Below are 24,088 nucleotides of genomic sequence, written 5' to 3'. Positions count from 1 at the left end.
TGTGGCCCAACAAGGCCAAAATCGCTCCGTCAAATTCACAAAGTGGCACAGTGCATGCATTGTGCAACTTTCTAACCCTTTACAGTACAAAAAGGGCATTCCCTTCTTAGGGGGTGCTGAATAAATGGTGCAAAGAAATCCAAAGAAATCTAAGAGATTTCTTTAGTTCATTTTTTGGGCACTTTTAACGACTTCTTAGAGCAGGCGGTAAAAAGGAGGCACACCATTCTTTACAATGGGTCTGAATGGACTTTGCACGATTAACCTCAACATTTTTGACAAAAATCATGCAAAGCTCCGAACTAGTGTCAAAATTCTGACTCTAGTTCCCTAACTAATGCCATTGTGCGCCATATCTTACATATGGCACACACATGTGTCGTTAGGGTGGCGCTAAGGGGTGCAAGAAAAGTGGCACTGCACTGGGTGCAGCACCACTTTTATTACATCTGGCCCTTAATGCTCCAAACTGTTATTTCTGATTAATTGGCTACTGCTATTTTTGCACACTCAAATTAGCAAATAGCCAATTGTGTTTGTTTGTGACTTGATAGATTAATAGTTTGATCCATTCTAAACTTTGTGAATGTCTGGGAGTCAACCAACATAATTACGGGAACAGCCATTCTGCCACAGTTCTCTCTCGTCCATTGTGAGAAAACTACACTTGGGGCCAGATGTGGGTAGGAAAAATTTAGCGAGTCGGAAATTGCGAGTCGTTGCGACTCGCAATTTCCGACTCGCTAAATGGCATCCAAGAAGAAAACGCGATTTCAATCTGCGACTTGCAAATGAAGTCGCACCGCAGATTGCGAGTCCGCTGTTTGCGAGGTCGCTTTTTGCGACCGCGCTAAAAACGAACACGCAACTTGCGAGTGGGTGTCGCAAATTGCGACTGTGCTGCAAATTGAATGCAGGTGCTGCAGAACACTCTGGAAAACACTTCCTGGCTCATGATGATGACATCACAGTCAGGAAGTTTACAAATACACCTGGGAGGAGGGAGGACCACACCCATTTTAACAGCAGAACTGCAAACAGAGAGAACAGCAGCTACGATGGCTGAGACACCAAGGAAGCGCAAACTTAAATTTGCAGAGAAAGAGCTGGAGGTGCTGACAGAGGAGTGCTGCCAGCACCATGACCAACTTTTTGGGAGGGCAGCCCTCACCGTGCCAGAGGTGGAGAAGAGAAGAATCTGGACAGACATCCAAGACAAAGTGAACTCCCTGGGTGTCAGCCACCGGAGCATCGATGAGTTAAAACAACGGTGGTATGACCTGTGCTCCCAGACCAAGGAGAGGGTGGCAGATCGGCTCCGGGAGATGAGGGGCACTGGAGGGGGACCGTCCACAATACCACCACCCACACCCCTGGAGGAAAGAGTTGAGGAGACCCTTGAGCCAGAGGCAGTGTGCGGGATGGGAGAGCTGGATACATCAGAGCCAGGACCATCAACCGGTGAGTACCATGAGACATGCATGTACACCCAATTATGCCATACCCCCACCCTGCTTGTACACAGTAGCATGCACAACCAAAATAGCTCCATTTCAGAGTAGCAAAAACCAGAATGGTGCATTATGGGCAATGTAGTCAAGTAGGCAGTTGATAGGCAACAGTTTATTAGGAAGTTGATAACAGATAGTAGATACTGACAGTGTGTTCCCTATGTCCCACAGGTCTCCCACAAGACACCCCCACCAGCCAAAGCATCCAGGGGCCACTGGTCAGCCACCAGCCAACAGATGAATCAGGACCAACCACCACTGAGACCTGCACCACCAACACTCAGTCCCCTCATGATACACCAGTTGCCATACTGGTGTGTGATCCAGCACCTGGTTCCAGCCACAGTGCCACTGTAGAAGACATGGAGCCTCCACTGCGTCGCAGGCGACGTGTAAATGTACCACCAGAGTCGCAGGCAGAGTCAGGGGACGCCTCCATGTTGCGTGCTGAGGCCGCACTCCTACGGGGTCCGCGCCTGCAAACACAGGAGATTAGGAGAATTTCAGGGGCAATGCGGCGCATGGAGCGAAACCAAAGAAGTAGTATGCAGCTTGTACACACGGAGTTGCAACAACTGAACACACATGTGGGCGACCTTGCACTCTCCATGAGACAACTTGTGGCCGAACTCATAACTGAGAGAGAGGGTGCAAGGCGTTGTGACAGGCAGCTACTTAACCAGCTGGACCGCATGTCTGCCTCCATAGTCAGGCTGGCTGTGAACACAACTGGCATTTCTAGGCGCACGGTCAGCCTCCAAGTTGACATGGGCCACTTTGCCAGTGATGTGGCACGTGGACTGGGCCGTCTCAGCCACACTGTTGATATAATGGAGGCACGGCAGGTGGCCAGGGGCGCGGTTGACACGCCGCAAGACAGCGAGGAGGGCCCCACCATCAGCAGTGTCTCTGCCAGTGACACCAGGGTGTTGCGCAGTGGAAGCGCAAGGCAGGGCACTGCTGACACCCCTGGTACCAGCCATGCTGGCCGAGGCCGGCGTAGGATATGAGCTCCACAATGTCCTGGGGTTGGGGCACATGAGGTCAATGTGTCCTCATGCCAGGTGGACTGGTACAGCCCCTGAACTGTTGTCAATGTATATAGTTTTTTTGGTTGCACAAATTAAATCACTTGTTAGTTCCACTTCACACCTGGACTCTTTGTGTGTGACATTAGTGAGTGTGGTGACAGTTAGCACGTACTTTCCAAAGTATTGGTTTGCAATGTGTTCCCATCTCAGTCTGCCTTGATTTGCGATGCTTCTATCCCCATGATGGCGATGTGGTAGCTCTTGCTCTTCATCCTCCGAATCAGGGTCTTCAGGGGTGAAAGGTATCCCACGTCTGGTGGCAATGTTGTGCAGTATAGCGCATGCAACAACGATCTTGAAAGCTGTTATTGGTGTATACTGGAGGGCACCTCCACTTCTGTGGCGGCATCTGAATCTTGCTTTCAGCAGTCCAAAGGTCCGTTCTATGATATTTCTGGTCCTCCTATGCGCACTGTTGTATCGCCTCTCTGTCTCATTGCTGGGTGTTAAGTACGGGGTAAGTATCCATGGTCGAAGTGCATATGCACTGTCACCTGTGTGGCACAAAATGTACAATGTTAGCTGGGCATAGATGGGTTCCACATTGACCGGTGTATGTCTGCAAGGTGTATTCAGCTATACCTAAGAGGTATCTGTCTCCAAACTCCCCACGTTCTAGTCGTTGGTGTATCCCACTGTGCCTGAAAATGTAGGAGTCATGTGTACTCCCTGGGAATTGGGCAACCATGTCAGTGATAACATAATGGGCGTCACATACCACCTGGATGTTCAGTGAGTGGGTACACTTCCTATTGCGGAACAGGTATTCCAGGTATGCAGGAGGGCATATTTGTATATGTGTCCCGTCTACACACCCTATTACATGAGGGAAGTTGGCAATCCTGTAGAATTCCAACTTGGTGCTGTTGATTTCTGCCTTATTCCTGGGTAGGTATATGTATCTGGACATGTGTGTGAGTAAGGCATCTAGGAATGCCCTGAAGAACCGTGAGAGAACTTTGGGAAACCCCACCTGCCACGGCAATGACCCCCTGATAGCTACCCGAGGCCAAGAGGTGCAGTGAGCAAAGCACTTGCACATGCGTAGGGATCGCGCAGCCGTGCACAGTCTGGCGTTGTAGCTGTGGATTGAGTAATTCTATTAAATCTAGTATTGCTACACTGCTGAGTCTATATTTATCATAAATCTCCTCCTCAGTTTGTTGGAAAAGAGTCTGCCTGGTTCTGTATATCTTCTCCTGTCTCTGGCTCCTCCTCCTCCTCTGCTGGGCGGCGTGGGCTCTCCTCCTCATTCCTATCACATATATGTCCGCCATCTTGAGTAACCCAGGTGCCTTCTGGGTCTCCTTTTATACTTTGGTTCTGGTTACCACCTGCTCTGAGTTAGTGGTAAATTGGAAGTGCAAAATGGGCTTTTTGAGACTAGTCACAATTTGCGAGTGGCTATTGCATTTGGTTTGTGACTCGCAAATTGCGACTTCCTATTAGCGGATCGCAAAATGGGGTCGCTATTTTTGCGAGTCGGTAATGGCTCGCATCGCATTTTGAGAGTCGGAAATTGGATTTTTGCATCCCATTTCTGATTTTGCGGGGTCGCAAATTGCGATTCGGGCCATTTGCGACAAGTTTCCTTGGTCTCTTCTGATTGATTTCCATGACGGGATGAAACTATTTTTCTCATCTTAAAACACATTTTTTTGCACATAAATCCTGAGGAGCTATTCTGTGTTCAAACATCTAGTGACATATTTGATGTAACTAAGCAATCTAAACTATAATTCCAAACTAAAAGTATAAATATTCTCCTAATCGCCAACATTCAGGATTAGGCCTCTCCCCAACTCACATTGGTCCAGGGACAAGAGTAGTCAGTTTCAGAAACTGACCATGATCTTCTCTTTATCATCATCGTCACTCTTTATGTAGACTGCTTGAAATATAGACCTCATACTGGGCTTCTGAGTGTGGCGCAGAACCAGAGCTGAGCAAGATCTTAATTAGTAAGTTAGGAATTAATTTCCTTAATAACAAGTTAAAGGAAGTTTCTCTCGTGCCCACAGGAGAAGTATTCTGCAACACACTAGGTTGCACAGACGAAATACTGTCAAATGGCACATATTTTCCTCACTCTTGGTGGTTGCAGGAAAAACTCCCACAAGTTCCTAGTGGATGTAATAGGCTCTACAATTTCAACCTGTCTTTGCAGCAACATTTGTCAGCTTGGACAGCAGACGTAGCATAGCACAATTTACTCCAAGTTGATGCGATATTCTTACTCTTGGGTAAATTGTTGTCTACTCATGCCGCAGAATTTTTCATTCCTGTAGTTTTCGATGATGTTTGTAAGTACTGAGTTGCAATAGTCTATTTAAGAGCCATCTGTGGCTGTTTCAATAGCAGCGCTCCCTGACTCAGCCAACAACCTTCAAACTCTCCTCTTTCCTGAAGAGGTATAATTTGAAATAGCCTCAAGGCTATCCCATATTTTGCTGGAGACATATCAGGGTCAAAGATGACACCCAAGGTTTTACTTTATTCATGAGTGTTCTACAGTTCGTTTTGGGCTTATATTAAAATGCTAATATCATAAACTCAATGTTGTAACTTTTCAACCTTAGCTCTCATTCACCCATGTGTGGATTTCCCACAATATGGATGCATCATGCAGGAATCATGATTTTGACAACCCTTATGCAGTTGTTGATATACCTATGTAAATATTAAATTACATTGTTACCCACTACACTGTGGTTCAAGTGTGCATCACATGATAGATATAGAAAGAGGCCTCAGTGAAAACAGACTGGCATTACATATTTCAGTGAAAATCCACAAAGAACTGAGGAAAACATTTAGGTAAGCCTTAGGGAAGAAATAGTGACATGTCTTGCCATGGCATCCTCCGGACATGAACTCCCCAAATAAACTGTGGATAGGCCCTTTAGCACAACTTTAGATTAATTTCTGCCCCAGCAGTAGGGGTGGTTACAAAAGAAATTGACAGCCAAGAAAAGGCTCTCTCTCGAAATCAGTGACTGGAAGTATGACCCTGCTTCATGTACTGGAGTTCAGGTGGTCCCAGGGGGGCCTCTGTTTCGGCTGAACCTATGACAGAAGGTGCTAGCTCAGTTTCTGGTGGCCAAGATGATCTTCTGCTAGGGGCGGAACAACATTGTTCCATCAACCTTTCTTTAAGTGTAGAAAGACCCTCACCAAAAAAGAAGCGTCAAACTAAAAAGCCCAGTTGTAATAGAAACAAAGGGGAAACAAATAAGGGTGCAACAGCTCTGAACTGTAACATTGAGGACCCTGCAGATTCTACACCCACCAGAGACTCTAGAGAAAATAACCATAAAAACTCTTCAGATCTCTTCTAGAGCAATTCAAGATATTAATTGAAACATGCTTAGACCCCTTTAAAGATAAGTTGAGCTCTCTGGAATCCATTTTCTCTGAACTGGTATCTAAGTTGGGTGACCAACATTTATCAGGGCCAAATCAAGAGAACAGCGTCTGTTCTGAGGAGGGATTCAGGGAGAAATGTAGTTGCCTGGAACTAGGGTGATCATCTCAGTGGAACCTCCCAAACCAGCTGCTACTGTTAATTCATCTAGGCCTTCCCCATATGCATCCGGAGGGGAAGGTTCTATGATGATTTTGACTGAGAATAACAGCAGGGCTGAGTTTAATAAATGTTCCCAAAGTGGCAGGGACTGATTAATCTATTGGTGCTTCCTTGAGATAAATGTCCTCCCTGAATGCTTACCCTATGTTGCTGTTTTATGTAATGTGCCTCCATTGTTGCTGGAAGTGAGCGGATCAATGTGGCAACTAAAACACGAGGTTAGCTTTTGGTTGGGCAAGAACTCTGACTTCCTAAATGCAGATTTTAGGGATGCCTTATTTGTGAGGATAGGATGGGTAGGACCAACAGCTAAGCATCTAAATGGGAACTGTGATATCATTAGTTGCCAGTATCACATGCTGCCCACTGCCTGATTTGTTTCTGTAGGCAGCATGGTTCAACATCTAATGGGATTAACCTAGTACCCTTGGGGTTCTTTTATAGGCATTTGCAACCCCCAGGGAAGTTGACGTCTCAACTGCCACTCTAAATGGGAAAGAAACCTGCTGAACGACCATCCATTAGGACCAGTAACAGATTTCCAGTCCTTATTGGGCTAGAGGATAATGACTTACTGTCATCTTCTCGTCCTTTTCTGGCAACTCGTGGTACTGAGGTTATGCTGGCAGATGGGGTGGTGGACTGTCCTTCTTTAAACCCATGCATTGAGGAGGGATTCAAGATAGGGATAGGGTATATTTCTCGGTGTGCTATCGTAATGTTGCAGAAGACCTGGTCCTCTGGGGATGCTGAATGGGACAGGGACCTCTACTTTTCTATTCCAGCTGTATGAGCATCTGACCATAGAACTAGGGGAGGGCTGACGATGTTGATACGTAATGCTATGGCAGTTGTTTGCTCGGCTATCCAAATTGAATGTAATCACCAGGGAATTCTGATTGTGTGGGTTGTTTTCTCGAACAAGATTCCTTTCTTTGCAGTTCATTTTAATAACCCAGTATGGGATATGGTTTGCCAGATTACTTCCTTGTTTTCTGCCCTTTAAATTTTGCAATGAAGAGTGGTTGCCATCTCAACAGATCTTTGTGCTATTGTAGTGGGAGATTTTAATGCAATTGTCGGCACAAATGCTAGTCTGTTTGAACCTTTTGAAACCAGAGATACTAACTGCCCAAATGGCCAAGATGTACAATATAAAGGTGGGATCTTTTAGAAGCCTTCTTGGGCTCAGGGTTGATTAACACTGTTGAGTTGGTAGGTAACATTTCTGGTCAGGAACCTATGTTTGAGGTATGGGTTTAGGCACTGTCATTGATTATGTTTTTGTGTCCAGATCCCTGAGACAGTTTGTTGTAGGAGGCAGGGTTAAGGAGATGGAGCAAAGTGAACATCACCCCATTGAAATCATGCTTGATCTACCAGGTCTTAGTCGCTTCCATGTAGCTCTGGGACCTAAGGGTTGAGATCAAGGATAGTGGTCTCAGGGTCAGTTGGTTCCATGCTAACATCTCAGTTGTCCTTTGAGTACTGGTGAAATGTAACCTTAATTTGATCACACTTATCCTGCTCTCAGCTAACTCATTCCCAAAGGAGATCATAGGTTCAATGGACAAGTTGAATAGATCAGCTAGGGATTGAATTATTAGCTCACATAGATCTAAAAAGAAACCTTGTAAGGAAATGGCTCCCTGTTGCAGTTACCCCCCACTTTTTGCCTGATCCTGATGCTGACTTGACTGAGAAGTGTGCTGGGACCCTGCTAACCAGGCCCCAGCACCAGTGTTCTTTCACCTAAAAATGTACAATTGTTTCCACAATTGACACACCCCTGGCACACAGATTAAGGGGCATATTTATACTCTGTTTGCACCGAATTAGTGTCATTTTTTTTAACTCTAATTCGGTGCAAAACTAACTCCATATTTATACTTTGGTGCTAGACCCCTCTAGCACCAAATTTATGGAGTTAAAGTCATTTTTTGAAAGTGGAGACCTACTTTGCCTTAATGAGATGCAAGGTAGGCGTTCCCGTGCAAAAAATGACTCTATGGCCTTAACACCATATATAGGGGCATATTTATACTCTGCAGCATATTTATACTCTGTTTGCACCAAATTAGTGTCATTTTTTTTTACTCTAATTCGGTGCAAAACTAACTCCATATTTATACTTTGGTGCAAGACCCATCTATCACGAAGGCCCCGATTTAAACTTTTTTTGCACCGCATTAACGTCATTTTATGACACAAAAGTGGCACAAACTTACAAAATATTGGCCCTTATTTATACTTTTTGCTGCAAAACTGCACTAACTCAGTTTTGCACCAAAAAGTTTAGCACCGGCTTGCACCATTTCTGTGCACCAGCTGGGCACCATATTTATGGAATGGTGCAAGCCGGTGCAAAGGGTAGGCTAGAGTTTTAAAAAATGACTTTATTCGGTGGGGCTGGCAGTATAGAAGAAGAGGGTTTAGCACCAAAAAATGGCTTTAGGCAGGTTAGAGTAAAAAAAAATGACTCTAACCAGATTAGCGTCATTTTATGGTGCTAAACCTACCATGCCACATGACTCCTGCCTTAGAAAAGGCAGGAGTCATGCCCACCACCCCAGTGGCCAGCACAGAGGACAGGGGTCCCCTGGGCATGGCCATTGCATCCGGTGCCATGTATGGGGGCCCATTTCAGGGCCCCCTATGGCACTTTCAAAAATAAAATGCACTTACCTGTACTTACATGGGATGGGGTCCCCCATCCTCACAGTCCCTATTGTGTGGGTGGGGGTGCCCCTAGGGCCTAGGGAGGGCACCTCTGGGCTTATTCCATGGTGTTCCACCATGGAAATAGGGCCACAGGTCCCCTAACACCTGCCCTGACCCAGGTCTTAAAAAATTGGGCAAAGCAAGCTTTGCCCCATTTTTTGACCCCTCCTCCCTCCCTTGCACCATTTTTACATGGGAGTATAAATATGGTGTTAAGGCCATAGAGTCATTTTTTTGCACTGGAACGCCTACCTTGCATCTCATTAAGGCAAGGTAGGTTTCCACTTCCAAAAAATGACTTTAACTCCATAAATATGGTGCTAGACGGGTCTAGCACCAAAGTATAAATATGGAGTTAGTTTTGCACTGAATTAGAGTAAAAAAAAAATGATGCTAATTCAGTGCAAGCAGAGTATAAATATGCCCCTTAGCGTCAAAAAATGATGCTAATCTGGTCAGAATCATTTATTTTGACTCAAAACTGCCTAACGTCATTTATTTTAAAGCTAGCCTACCCTTTGCACCGGCTTGCACCATTCCATAAATATGGTGCCCAGCTAGTGCTAAAAAATGGTGCAAGCCGGTGCAAAACTTTTTGGGGCAAAACTGCCTTAGTGCAGTTTTGCACCAAAAAGTATAAATAAGGCCCTAAGTCCCTTGTAAAAGGTACCAGTGGTTGCAGCCTATGTTGTGCCACCCTAAGGGACCCCTCACCTAACACATGCACACTGCCATTGTAGATTGTGTGTGTTGGTGGGGGGGAAAGGCAAAGTCGACATGGCATCCCCCTCAGGATGCCATGCACACAAAATACTGCCTGTGGCATAGGTAAGTCACCCCTCTAGCAGGCCTTACAGCCCAAAGGCAGGGTGCACTATACCACAGGTGAGAGCATAGCTGCATGAGCAATATGCCCCTACAGTGTCTAAGTCTATTCTTAGACATTGTAAGTACAGTTGTGGCCATATTAAGTATATGGTCTGGGAGTTTATCAAAAACGAACTCCACAGCTCCATAATGGCTACACTGAATACTGGGAAGTTTGGTATCAAACTTCTCAGAATAATAAACCCACACTGATGCCAGTGTTGGATTTGTTAAAAAATGCTCACAGAGGGCATCCTAGAGATGCCCCCTGTATTTTACCCAATTGTTCAGTGCAGGCCTGACTGGTCTGTGCCAGCCTGCTGCTGAGAGATGAGTTTCTGACCCCATGTAGTGAGGGCCTTTGTGCTCTCTGAGGATAGAAACAAAAGCCTGCTCTGGGTGGAGGTGCTTCACACCTCCCCCCTACAGGAACTGTAACACCTAGTAGTGAGCCTCAGGGGCTCAGGCTTCGTGTTACAATGCCCCAGGGCACTCCAGCTAGTGGAGATGCACGCCCCCTGGACACAGCCCCCACTTTTGGCGGCAAGTCCAGGGGAGATAATGAGAAACACAAGGAGGAGTCACCCACCAGTCAGGACAGCCCCTAAGGTGTCCTGAGCTGCGGTGACCCCTGCCTTTAGAAATCCTCCATCTTGATTTTGGAGAATCTCCCCAATAGGAATAGGGATGTGCCCCCCTCCCCTCAGGGAGGAGGCACAAAGAGGGTTTAGCCCCCCTCAAGGACAGTAACCATGAGGGTGTAGCCCCCCTCAAGGACAGTAACCATTGGCTACTGCCCTCCCAGACCTAAACACACCCTAAATTCAGTATTTAGGGGCTCCCCAGAACCTAGGTAACTAGATTCCTGCAACCTGAAGACGAAGAAGGACTGCTGACCTGAAGCCCTGCAGAGAAGACGGAGACACCAACTGCTTTGGCCCCAGCCCTACTGGCCTGTCTCCCCACTTCAAGAAAAACTGCAACAGTGACGCGTTCCACAGGGTCCAGCGACCTATGAAGCCTCAGAGGACTACCCTGCATCTAAAAGGACCAAGAACTCCCGAGGACAGCGGCTCTGCTCCAAAGAAGAAAAATCTTTGCAACAAAGAAGCAACTTTTAAAGACAACACGTTTCCCGCCGGAAGCATGAGACTTTGCACTCTGCACCCGACGCCCCCGGCTCGACCTGCGGAGAAACAACACTACAGGTTGGACTTCCCGCCAACTACGACCCTGTGAGTAGCCAGAGTTGACCCCCCTGAACTCCCCCAGCGACTCCTGCAGAGGGAATCCAGAGGCTCCCCCTGACCGCGACTGCCTGCTTCAAAGAACCCGACGCCTGGTAAAGACACTGCACCCGCAGCCTCCAGGACCTGAAGGATCCGACCTCCAGTGCAGAAGCGACCTCCAGGTGGCCCTCTCCCTTGCCCAGTTTGTGCCTACCCCGAGGAGCCCCCCTTGTCTGCCTGCTTGCTGGAGATGCCCCTGGGTCTCCCATTCAAACCAATTGCAAACCTGACGCCTGTTTGCACTCTGCACACAGCCGCCCCCGTGCCGCTGAGGGTGTACTTTTTGTGCTGACTTGTGTCCCCCCCCGGTGCCCTACAAAACCCCCCTGGTCTGCCCTCCAAAGACGCGGGTACCTACCTACTGGCAGACTGGAACTGGGGCACCCCCTTCTCCACTGAAGCCTATGCGTTTTGGGCACCACTTTGACCTCTGCACCTGACTGGCCCTGAGCTGCTGGTGTGGTAACTTTGGGGTTGCTCTGAACCCCCAACGGTGGGCTACCTTGGACCCAACTGTGAACCCTGTAGGTGGTTTACTTACCTGCAAAACTAACAAACGCTTGCCTCTCCCAGGAACTGTTGAAATTTGCACTGTCTAGTTTTAAAAAAGCTTTTTGCCATTTTTGTGAAAACTGTACATGCTATTTTGTTGATTCAAAGTTCCTAAGTTACCTAAGTGAAATACCTTTCATTTAAAGTATTACTTGTAAATCTTGAACCTGTGGTTCTTAAAATAAACTAAGAAAATATATTTTTCTATACAAAAACCTATTGGCCTGGAATTGTCTTTGAGTGTGTGTTCCTCATTTATTGCCTGTGTGTGTACAACAAATGCTTAACACTACCCTCTGATAAGCCTACTGCTCGACCACACTACCACAAAATAGAGCATTAGAATTATCTCTTTTTGCCACTATCATACCTCTAAGGGGAACCCTTGGACTCTGTGCATGCTATTTCTTACTTTGAAATAGTACATACAGAGCCAACTTCCTACATTGGTGGATCAGCGGTGGGGTACAAGACTTTGCATTTGCTGGACTACTCAGCCAATACCTGATCACATGACTAAATTCCCAAAATTGTCATTAGAAACACATTTTTGAAATTTGAGCTATTGTTCTAAATTTTTAAAAGTCCTGCTAGGGCCTTGTGTTAGTCCCTGTTAGCATTTCTTTTAGAGTTTAACATTTTTGTAAAAGTTTGGATTAAGTTCTAGAAATAGTTTTAGATTCTTAAAAAGTATCCCAACTTTTAGAGAAATAGGCCCTCATTCTGACCCTGGCGGTCTTTGACCGCCAGGGCGGAGGACCGCGGGAGCACCGCCGACAAGCCGGCGGTGCTTCAATGGGGATTCCGACCGCGGCGGTAAAGCCGCGGTCGGACCGGCACCACTGGCGGGGTCCCGCCAGTGTACCGCGGCCCCATTGAATCCTCCGCGGCGGCGCAGCTTGCTGCACCGCCGCGGGGATTCTGACCCCCCCTACCGCCATCCAGATCCCGGCGGTCGGAACGCCGAGATCCGGATGGCGGTAGGGGGGGGTCGCGGGGCCCCTGGGGGCCCCTGCAGTGCCCATGCCACTGGCATGGGCATTGCAGGGGCCCCCGTAAGAGGGCCCCTACATGTATTTCACTGTCTGCTGCGCAGACAGTGAAATACGCGACGGGTGCAACTGCACCCGTCGCACAGCTTCCACTCCGCCGGCTCGATTCCGAGCCGGCTTCATCGTGGAAGCCTCTTTCCCGCTGGGCTGGCTGGCGGTCTGAACGAGACCGCCCGCCAGCCCAGCGGGAAAGTCAGAATTACCGCCGCGGTCTTTCGACCGCGGAACGGTAACCTGACGGCGGGACTTTGGCGGGCGGCCTCCGCCGCCCGCCAAGGTCAGAATGAGGGCCATAATGTCTGCTGCAGAAGAAACAGTGGTGGAGCTCAACCTCACACCTTACCTGCATCTTAGGATGTCACAGCTAAGGACTCTCTGCAGAATCAAGAAACTAAAAACTGGATCAAACCCTACCAAAGTACAGCTCCAGGAGCTCTTGGCAGAGTTTGCTAGAGACAACCCCTCTGAAGATAGCCTTACAGAGGATGAAGCTAGTGAAGTGGAGGACAAGTTCCCCACTCCACTCCTAGTTAGGGAGACCAGGGTTCCTCAAACCCTGACTCCACAAGTGATAGTTAGAGATGCTGCTTCTCCCACACGGGAGTCCAACAGCTCTGGAAGCATTGAGGGCAGCCTCAATGAAGATGACCTCCTGTTAGCCAGGATGGCCAAAAGATTGGCTTTGGAGAAACAGCTCCTAGCCATAGAAAGGGAAAGACAAGAGATGGGCTTAGCTCCCATCAATGGTGGCAGCAACTTAAATAGGGTCAGAGATACTACTGACATGCTAAAAATCCCCAAATGGATTGTAACAAAATATGAAGATGGTGATGACATCACCAAATGGTTCACAGCTTTTGAGAGGGCTTGTGCAACCAGAAAAGTAAACAGATCTCACCGGGGTGCTCTCCTTTCTGAAATGTTCACTGGAAATGGTAGGGATAGACTCCTCACACTCTCTGGAAAAGATGCAGAATCCTATGACCTCATGAAGGCTACCCTGATTGAGGGCTTTGGATTCTCCACTGAGGAGTACAGGATTAGGTTCAGGGGGGCTAAAAACTCCTCGAGCCAGACCTGGGTTGATTTTGTAGACTACTCAGTAAAAACACTGGATGGTTGGGTAACTGGAAATGAAGTGCATGACTATGTTGGGCTTTATAATTTGTCTATGAAAGAACACATTTTAAGTAACTGCTTCAATGAGAAGTTGCATCAGTATCTGGTAGACCTAGGTCCAATTTCTCTCCAAGAATTGGGAAAGAAGGCAGACCACTGGGTCAAGACTCGGGTAACCAAAACTTCCACTGGGGGTGACCAAAAGAAAGGGGTTACAAAACCTCCCCAGGAGATAGTGGGTGACACTAGAAATAAAGAAAAAGAATCCTCTGTAGGCCCTCAAAAACCAGACCAGGTGAATGGGCCCCAAGACACAACCCAAAACAAAGGTGGGTACCAGGGTAAGAACTGGGATGCCACTAAGGCATGGTGCCAAAGCTGTAGACAGACAGGGCACCACACAAAGGACACTTCTTGTCCCAAAAACAAACCCCCTAGCAAAATCCCAGGGGTGACCAGTGTAGCCATTGGGGATGACTCCTCAGATGAGGAGGTCTTTATAGCCTTCAGCTGGAAAAAGGGCCCAACAGGAGAGTTGGAGACTCCAGAGGGAAGTAGACACTTCCACCACCTACTGGTGAATGGAATCCCAGCCACTGCCCTGAGAGACACTTGTGCCAGTCACACTATTGTGCTTGACAGGCTGGTGTTCTCAAACCAGTATATCCCAGGTGAGAATGCTAGAGTAAGAGTTAGCCCAGACAGGGTTTCTGATAGGCCTGTGGCATTTGTGCCTATAGAAGTGGGTGGGACTTTTAGTTGGAGAAGGGTGGTAGTCAGTACAGACCTCCCCTTGATTGTCTCCCTGGAAATGACTACCCAGAGGTTAGTCAGAGCCCAAGAGAGGAACTGGTCCAGTGCCAGTCCTCCCCCGAGGATTCTGGAGGTGCTACACCTGCAGTAACTGCAAGTAGGCCCCAAAAGAAAAAGAAAGGAAAACAGAGTAGGAGGTGGACAACCTTTAGCCAAGGTTCCAGCAAGCCAAGGAGATTCTGCTCCCGTAGGGGAGAACTCCAAAAATGGCACTAGTAAAGTCCAACCTGACCCACAAGAAGTCCTGGCTAGTCAGGCAACTGTTAAACCTGAGTGGGTGGCTCCTCAGTTAACAGAAGAAAGAGTGGAAGAAGGGTGTTTACTACAAGATGTAGTAACTCCCCACTCTTACACAGCAGACAGGCACCCTGAACCCAAAGAAGCCTGTAACTTAGCTCCTTCCCTTGCAGGTGAAGAGCTAAAGGTGTGGTTCCGGGCACTGACAGCTATCAGTGGCCTCTGCTGGGTGTTAGCCTTTATGGCTGCACTATCCTTGGCATGGTGGTCTGACCCCATGCCAAATAGCAAGTTAGACCTCCTGACCCTGTTGGTCATGGTGGGGTTATTCCAGCTCTGGGTAACCTCTTTGGGTAAGCTAGGGGTGACCCTGGCTAAGATACGATTAGAAGAGGTGGATACCTCTAGCCCCAGAATAGAGAGAATGGGTGAAGACATTAAAAGCACAGACAAGAGACAATTCAGACTAGGTCCTATCACTGTGGAAGTGGGTCAGTTCCCCAGAGGGAAGGACCCGAACAGGAGGATGTAAGGCAAAGTAGGCCCTGCAAAAACCAGCCTATTTCCTCTACTCTTCCTCACCTGACAGACTAGGAAGACTCTCCCAGCTTTGGCTGAGTCTCCTGGCCTGTGGGCTGGGGGGGGGCTTGTGTAAGGAAATGGCTCCCTGTTGCAGTTACCCCCCACTTTTTGCCTGATACTGATGCTGACTTGACTGAGAAGTTTGCTGGGACCCTGTTAACCAGGCCCCAGCACCAGTGTTCTTTCACCTAAAAATTTACCATTGTTTCCACAATTGGCACACCCCTGGCACACAGATAAGTCCCTTGTAAAAGGTACCGGTGGAACCAAGGGCCTTGTGACCAGGGAAGGTCCCTAACGGCTGCAGCATATGTTGTGCCACCCTAAAGGACCACTCGCCTAACACATGCACACTGCCATTGTAGATTGTGTGTGTTGGTGGGGAGAAAAAGGCAAAGTCGACATGGCATCCCCCTCGGGATGCCATGCACACAAAATACTGCCTGTGGCATAGGTAAGTCACCCCTCTAGCAGGCCTTACAGCCCAAAAGCAGGGTGCACTATACCACAGGTGACGGCATAGCTGCATGAGCAACATGCTCCTACAGTGTCTAAGTCTATTCTTAGACATTGTAAGTACAGTTGTGGCCATATTAAGTATATGGTCTGGCAGTTTATCAAAAACGAACTCCACAGCTCCATAATGGCTACACTGAAAACTGGGAAGTTTGGTATCAAACTTCTCAGAATAATAAACCACACTGATGCCAGTGTTGCATTTGTTAAAAAATGCACACAGAGGGCATCTTAGAGATGCCCCCTGTATTTTACCCAATTGTTCGGTGCAGGACTGACTTGTCTGTGCCAGCCTGCTGCTGAGAGACGAGTTTCTGACCCCATGTGGTGAGGGCCTTTGTGCTCTCTGAGGACAGAAACAAAAGCCTGCTCTGGGTGGAGGTGCTTCACACCTCCCCCCTACAGGAACTATAACACCTAGCAGTGAGCCTCAAGGGCTCAGGCTTCGTGTTACAATGCCCCAGGGCACTCCAGCTAGTGGAGATGCCCGCCCCCTGGACACAGCCCCCACTTTTGGCGGGAAGCCCAGGAGAAATAATGAGAAAAACAAGGAGGAGTCACCCATCAGTCAGGACAGCCCCTAAGGTGTCCTGAGCTGAGGTGACCCCTGCCTTTAGAAATCCTCCATCTTGATTTTGGAGGATTCCCCCAATAGGAATAGGGATGTGCCCCCCTCCCCTCAGGGAGGAGGCACAAAGAAGGTGTAGCCCCCCTCAAGGACAGTAACTATTGGCTACTGCCCTCCCAGACCTAAACACACCCTAAATTCAGTATTTAGGGGCTCCCCAGAACCTAGGTAACTAGATTCCTGCAACCTGAAGACGAAGAAGGACTGCTGACCTGAAGCCCTGCAGAGAAGACGAGACACCAACTGCTTTGGCCCCAGCCCTACCGGCCTGTCTCCCCACTTCAAGAAAAACTGCAACAGCGACGCGTTCCACAGGGTCCAGTGACCACTGAAGCCTCAGAGGACTACCCTGCATCTAAAAGGACCAAGAACTCCCGAGGACAGCGGCTCTGCTCCAAAGAAGAAACATCTTTGCAACAAAGAAGCAACTTTTAAAGACAACACGTTTCCCGCCGGAAGCGTGAGACTTTGCACTCTGCACCCGATGCCCCCGGCTCGACCTGCGGAGAAACAACACTACAGGGAGGACTCCCCGGCGACTATGACCCTGTGAGTAGCCAGAGTTGATCCCCCCAGAGCCCCCCCAGCGACGCCTGCAGAGGGAATCCAGAGGCTCTCCCTGACCGCGACTGCCTGCTTCAAAGAACCCGACGCCTGGTAAAGACACTGCACCCGCAGCCTCCAGGACCTGAAGGATCCGACCTCCAGTGCAGAAGCGACCCCCAGGTGGCCCACTCCCTTGCCCAGGTGGTGGCTACCCCGAGGAGCCCCCCCTTTCCTGCCTGCTTCGCTGGAGAGACCCCTAGGTCTCCCATTGAAACCAATTGCTAACCTGACGCCTGTTTGCACTCTGCACCCAGCCGCCCCGTGCCACTGAGGGTGTACTTTTTGTGCTGACTTGTGTCCCCCCCAGTGCCCTACAAAACCCCCCTGGTCTGCCCTCCTAAGACGCGGGTACCTACCTACTGGCAGGCTGGAACCGGGGCACCCCCTTCTCCATTGAAGCCTATGCGTTTTGGGCACCACTTTGACCTCTGCACCTGACTGGCCCTGAGCTGCTGGTGTGGTAACTTTGGGGTTGCTCTGAACCCCCATGGTGGGCTACCTTGGACCCAACTTTGAACCCTATAGGTGGTTTACTTACCTGTAAAACTAACAAACACTTACCTCCCCCAGGAACTGTTGAAATTTGCACTGTCTAGTTTTAAAATAGCTTATTGCCATTGTTGTGAAAACTGTACATTCTATTTTGCTGATTCAAAGTTCCTAAGTTACCTAAGTGAAATACCTTTCATTTAAAGTATTACTTGTAAATCTTGAACCTGCGGTTCTTAAAATAAACTAAGAAAAGATATTTTTCTAAACAAAAACCTATTGGCCTGGAATTGTCTTTGAGTGTGTGTTCCTCATTTATTGCCTGTGTGTGTACAACAAATGCTTAACACTACCCTCTGATAAGCCTACTGCTCGACCACACTACCACAAAATAGAGCATTAGAATTATCTCTTTTTGCCACTATCATACCTCTAAGGGGAACCCTTGGACTCTGCGCATGCTATTTCTTACTTTGAAATAGTACATACAAAGCCAACTTCCTAGAAACCTCAATCTGGGTGGTTTGATACCATATGTAGCACTGCAAACAAGAGGATACAAAAGGAGTTTAGTAGTAAGCACAGAGAGAGACTGAGAATAAAAAGGGGTAGACAGAAGTATAAACTAGCTGTAACAAATAGAACAGTGGAAGTCAAGAAAGAAATGTGGGAGGACCTTGTGATGGCACGCCAGACAAAAGACACTGAGAGGTTTTGAGGTATTGTAATTAAAGGGAGATTCACAATTGGGACAACAGAAGGAATGGTATGATTTCTTCAGTCAAATTTATTCCTCTGGGGAGGACCCGGAGAATGATGCGTTGCTAAGTAAGTCTCACCCCAGTTTGGAAATTAGTTTTCCCTGGAAGAAGTGACAGTTGCCACTCAAGAAAGTCCATCAAAAAAGCACCCTGTTCCTGATGAGATTCCAACGGACCTTTACAAGGAAAATGTTACGCTATGGGCACCTATCATTCTCACTCTAAATGTTTCTACAATATATAGGTACCCCATCTTGGTGAACAGCATAGTTGGACCTGGCCCCATTTCCAAGGTAATCCCCAAACTTGTTTACTTTCTTCCTCCTGTTTTTTACTGACCTTTTTTTGTTTGCTTTAGGACTCTAGACACTTAGGGCCAGATGTAGCAAAGGGTTTGCGCCTCGCAAATGGCGAAAATCGCAGTTTGCGAGGCGCAAAAGCCTCTTTGCTATTCAGAAATGCATATTGCGAGTCGGGACAGACTCGCAATATGCATTTCAGAATCGCAAATAGGAAGGGGTGTTCCCTTCCTATTTGCGATTCGGAGTGGAATGCAATTCCATTTGCGACCGCATATGCGGTCGCAAATGGAGTCGCAGTTACCATCCACTTGAAGTGGATGGTAACCCACTCGCAAATTGGAAGGGGTCCCCATGGGACCCCTTCCACTTTGTGAATGGACCCACAAATATTTTTTCAGGGCAGGGAGTGGTCCCTTGGACCACTCCCTGCCCTGAAAAAATACCGAAACTAAAGGTTTCGTTTTTTTTTTTAAGTGCAGCTTGTTTTCCTTTAAGGAAAACTGGCTACACTTAAAAAAAAAAAAAACTGCTTTATTTAAAGCAGTCACGAACATGGAGGTCTGCTGACGACAGCAGGCCTCCATGTTTGCGAGTGCCTAGACTCGCTATGGGGCCGCAATTCGCGACCCACCTCATGAATATTAATGAGGTGGGTCATTGCGACCCCATAGCGAGTCGCAGTCGGTGTCTGAGACACCGTACTGCATACCAATTTGCGAGTTGCAAATTGCGAGTCGCAGGGACTCGCAATTTGCAAGTCGCAAATTGGCGTTTTGCTACATCTGGCCCTTAACCACTGCTAGCCCGTGCTAAAGTGCATGTGTTCTCTGTCTAAATTGTATTGGTGATTGGTTTATCCATGATTGGCATACTTGATTTACTAGTAAGTTCCTAGTAAAATGCACTATGTGTGTCCAGGGCCTGTAAATCAAATGCTACTAGTGGGCCTGCAGCACTGATTGCTCCACCAACATGAGTAGCCCTGTAAACATGTCTCAGACCTGCCACTGCTCTGTCAGTGTGTGCAGTTTCAAACTGCCATTTCCACTTGACAAGTGCATCCACTTGCCAGGCCTGGACCTTCCCTTTTACTATATGTAAGTCATCCCTAAAGAAGGCCCAAGCAAGCACCTTGGGCAGGATACACTGTATTTAAAACGTAGGACATGTACTGGTGTGTTTTACATGTCCTGATACTGAGATACTGCTACATTTGTGTAGGATGCTGGGCTGGTTTGTAGTGGGTACCTTGGGTACTTACACCTTATACCAGGTCCAGTTGTCCCTTATTAGTGAAATGTAGTAGTGTTCTAGCAGCTTAGGCTGATAGAGGTAGCAGTAGCAGAGCAGCTTAGGCTGAACTAGGAGACATGCAAAGCTCCTGCAATACCACTTATAGTCACACAGTACTTATACACAAGTAAAGACAGTACTCAGTGTTACCAAAAATAAAAGTAATTTATTTGGGTGACTGTAGGAAGTTGGCTCTGTATGTACTATTTCAAAGTAAGAAATAGCATGCACGGAGTCCAAGGGTTCCCCTTAGAGGTAAGATAGTGGCAAAAAGAGATAATTCTAATGCTCTATTTTGTGGTAGTGTGGTCGAGCAGCAGGCTTATCAGAGGGTAGTGTTAAGCATTTGTTGTACACACACAGGCAATAAATGAGGAACACACACTCAGAGACAATTCCAAGCCAATAGGTTTTTGTATAGAAAAATATCTTTTCTTAGTTTATTTTAAAAAACACAGGTTCAAGATTTACAAGTAATACTTCAAATGAAAGGTATTTCACTTAGGAACTTTAGGAACTTTGAATTAGCAAAATAGCATATACAGTTTTCACACAAATGACATATAGCTATTTTAAAACTAGACACTGCAATTTTCAACAGTTCCTGGGGGAGGTAAGTGTTTGTTAGTTTTTGCAGGTAAGTAAACCACCTACGGGGTTCAGGTTTGGGTCCAAGGTAGCCCACCGTTTGGGGTTCAGAGCAACCCCAAAGTTACCACACCAGCAGGTCAGGGCTGGTCAGGTGCAGAGGTCAAAGTGGTGCCCAAAACGCATAGGCTTCAATGGAGAAGGGGGTGCCCCGGAACCAGTCTTCCAGCAGGTAAGTACCCGCATCTTTGGAGGGCAGACCAAGGGGGTTTTGTAGGGCAACGGGGGGGACACAAGTCAGCATAGAAAGTACACCCTCAGCAGCACGGGCGGCTGGGTGCAGTGTGCCAACAAGCGTCGGGTTCAAAATAGAAATCAATGGGAGACCAAGGGGTCTCTTCAGCGAAGCAGGCAGGCAAGGGGGGGTGCTCCTCGGGGGAACCACCACCTGGGCAAGGGAGAGGGCCACCTGGGGGTCGCTCCTGCACTGGAGGTCGGATCCTTCAGGTCCTGGGGACCGCGGGTGCAGAGTCTTTACCAGGCGTCAGGTCTTTGAAGCAGGCAATCGCGGTCAGGGGGTGCCTCGGGATTCCCTCTACAGGCGTCGCTGAGGGGGCTCAGGGGGGTCAACTCTGGCTACTCATGGTCTCGTAGTCGCCGGGGAGTCCTCCCTGTGGTGTTTGTTCTCCGCAAGTCGAACCGGGGGCGTCGGGTGCAGAGTGCAAAGTCTCACGCTTCCAGCGGGAAACTTGTGTTGTTTCAAAGTTGCTTCTTTGTTGCAAAGTTGCAGTCTTTGGGGAACAGAGCCGCTGTCCTCAGGAGTTCTTGGCCCTTCTAGATGCAGGGTAGTCCTCTGAGGCTTCAGAGGTGGCTGGACCCTGGGAACGCGTCGCTGGAGCAGTGTCTTTAGAAGTGGGGAGACAGGCCGGTAGAGCTGGGGCCAAAGCAGTTGGTGTCTCAGTCTTCTCTGCAGGTTTTTCAGTTCAGCAGTCCTCTTCTTCTTAGGTTGCAGGAATCTAGTTTCCTAGGTTCTGGGAAGCCCCTAAATACTGAATTTAGGGGTGTGTTTAGGTCTGGGAGGGCAGTAGCCAATGGCTACTGTCCTTGAGGGTGGGTACACCCTCTTTGTGCCTCCTCCCTGAGGGGAGGGGGGCACATCCCTATTCCTATTGGGGGAATCCTCCAAACTCAAGATGGAGGATTTCTAAAGGCAGGTGTCACCTCAGCTCAGGACACCTTAGGTGCTGTCCTGACTGGTGGGTGACTCCTCCTTGTTTTTCTTATTATCTCTCCTGGACTTGCCGCCAAAAGTGGGGGCTGTGTCCAGGGGGCGGGCATCTCCACCAGCTGGAGTGCCCTAGGGCATTGTAACATGAAGCCTGAGCCTTTGAGGCTCACTGCTAGGTGTTACAGTACCTGCAGGGGGGAGGTGTGAAGCACCTCCACCCAAAGCAGGCTTTTGTTTCTGTCCTCAGAGAGCACAAAGGCCCTCACCACATGGGGTCAGAAACTCGTCTCTCAGCAGCAGGCTGGCACAGACCAGTCATTCCTGCACTGAACAATTGGGTAAAATACAGGGGGCATCTCTAAGATGCCCTCTGTGTGCATTTTTTAATAAATCCAACACTGGCATCAGTGTGGGTTTATTATTCTGAGAAGTTTGATACCAAACTTCCCAGTATTCAGTGTAGCCATTATGGAGCTGTGGAGTTCGTTTTTGACAGACTCCCAGACCATATACTCTTATGGCTACCCTGCACTTACAATGTCTAAGGTTTTGCTTAGACACTGTAGGGGCATAGTGCTCATGCACCTATGCCCTCTTCTGTGGTATAGTGCACCCTGCCTTAGGGCTGTAAGGCCTGTTAGAGGGGTGACTTACCTATGCCATAGGCAGTGTGAAGTTGGCATGGCACCCTGAGGGGAGTGCCATGTCGACGTAGTCATTTTCTCCCCACCAGCACACACAAGCTGGCAAGCAGTGTGTCTGTGCTGAGTGAGGGGTCCCTAGGGTGGCATAAGGCATGCTGCAGCCCTTAGAGACCTTCCCTGGCATCAGGGCCCTTGGTAACAGGGGTACCAGTTAAAAGGGACTTACCTGGGTGCCAGGGTTGTGCCAATTGTGGAGACAATGGTACATTTTAGGTGAAAGAACACTGGTGCTGGGGCCTGGTTAGCAGGGTCCCAGCACACTTCTCAGTCAAGTCAGCATCAGTATCAGGCAAAAAGTGGGGGGTAACTGCAACAGGGAGCCATTTCTTTACAGTGACACAGTAACAAAAATAGCTTAGAAGCAATCCTCCATCTAGAGGTAAGTATTATACACAATATATACCCTAGACACCAAAATAAGGCAAGTAATTAGACATAGGATAGTGCAAACAATAGTAAATGCTTTAGAATGCAATGGGAGAAAATAGGTCTAGGGGCAACACAAACCATATACTAAAAAAGTGGAATGCGAATCACAAATTCCTCCTAGACAAGTGTAGTGTGTGCAGAATCGCTGGGAGAGTAAGAATACAGTAAAGGTAAGTAAATTACCCCACTCCAGAGCCCAGAAAAGCAGGGGTAAAGTACTGCAAGTTTCCTTAGGACACACTACACCTCATGATTGGAATTACTGCAAGAACCAACCCAGTCTGCAAACAACAAACAGTGGATTCCTGGACCTGAAGACCTGCAAAAGAAGGAGACCAAGTCCAGAAGTCGAACGAAGTTCCAGGAAGGGCAGGAGCCCCTGCCAACCCAGAAGTGGGTGCAAAAGAAGTGTCCCAGTTGGATGAAGCCTGCAGAAATGCACCCTCGGAAGATGCCAACGGGTTCCTGCATGATGCAAAGGATGTCCCACGTCATGAAGTTGGATGCAGGTGAGTTTTGGTGCTGGATTCCTCCAACAAGCCTTGGTTCTGGCACAGTCGTGTTTTGCATCAACTAGGCACTATCTGGACCCAGGAGGGACCTGGGTGACTCAACTCTGTGTGAGAAGGAAGAGGGGGCTCTCAGCACTTCAGAGAGCCCTCAGAGCACCAGATAGTACCCACGGGTGTCCCAGGACATGGGGACAAAGGAGGTGCAAAATGCGGTTGGTGCTGCACTACAAAGGAAGGTCCCACGCTGCCGGAGATCAACTGAGTGAGTTGAGCGTCGCAGGATAGAGTGCTGGGGACCTGGGCCAGGCTGTGCATGAAGGAATGTTGCAAATAGTGCACAGAGGCCTCGGGTGGTGAAGAAGACGTGGGGCACAGGGGTACTGTCATTCTGGGGGAAGGCAAGGTCTTACCTCCTCCAAATTGCGACAGCAGGACCACAGGACAGTCTGTGTCGATGGGGCCAATCCTCTGTATTCCAAGGAACACGCTCATTGCCAGGAAAGGAGTCCAAGAAAACCGGTCGTCGACTTAGAAGGTGCCTGCGTGAGCAGGGGAGTGACTCTGTCACTCCACTAGAGATTTCTTTGGTCCTTCTGGTGCAGGGTGAAGACA

This window comes from Pleurodeles waltl, chromosome 8 (genome assembly GCF_031143425.1).
Source record: "Pleurodeles waltl isolate 20211129_DDA chromosome 8, aPleWal1.hap1.20221129, whole genome shotgun sequence".
Taxonomy (NCBI): domain Eukaryota; kingdom Metazoa; phylum Chordata; class Amphibia; order Caudata; family Salamandridae; genus Pleurodeles; species Pleurodeles waltl.
The sequence above is the reverse complement of the archived record's forward strand: the minus strand, read 5'-3'. Positions refer to the sequence as shown.